This window comes from Plasmopara halstedii (assembly GCF_900000015.1).
Source record: "Plasmopara halstedii genome assembly, contig: Scaffold_2956, whole genome shotgun sequence".
NCBI classification, from domain to species: Eukaryota; Oomycota; class Peronosporomycetes; order Peronosporales; family Peronosporaceae; genus Plasmopara; species Plasmopara halstedii.
Genome location: NW_020189861.1, coordinates 599,621 through 600,169, shown reverse-complemented (window position 1 = coordinate 600,169; position 549 = coordinate 599,621).

Here is a 549-nt window from a genome sequence, read left to right as displayed (position 1 = left end):
CCGTCGCCAGCAAGACGGTGGATTCCAATGAACACGGTGATCAACCAGCCAGTTGCAGTACAAACTTTGGTCAGGCAGCGTGTCACAGGGCACATACATATATTATTGTAGTGTACGTACACATTACCTTATTGTTCTCAAACCTTTTGAGATAGTTTTACAATTACTAAAGTGAAACAAACCCATTGTTGGATGAAGGAGGGGGCTCCGGAAAGTAGAGGTCCGTTGATACGTTAGTTACTATGAAAAACTTGTGGTTCTACTGTTGAATATATATCATATCAATTCACACACAGTTGAGTCCCTAACATACGTCAATTCCAATATTTTAGCAAGAATGCCTAGTCACATGTGGCTCTTGGATTCATTCCTGGATAGATCGTACTGGCCAATCCTTGTTGGTGCGGACTTATAAAGCCAAAGCTTCTCGAAAGGAGGTGCACGGTAGCCCCATTGCACCAGGGGAACAAAGGTATTCAGGTCAAGGGAGCCCACGCTGGAGAAAGTGAGGGAGCACTATGCCCCAATTACATGCTTGTTTCGGAAAAG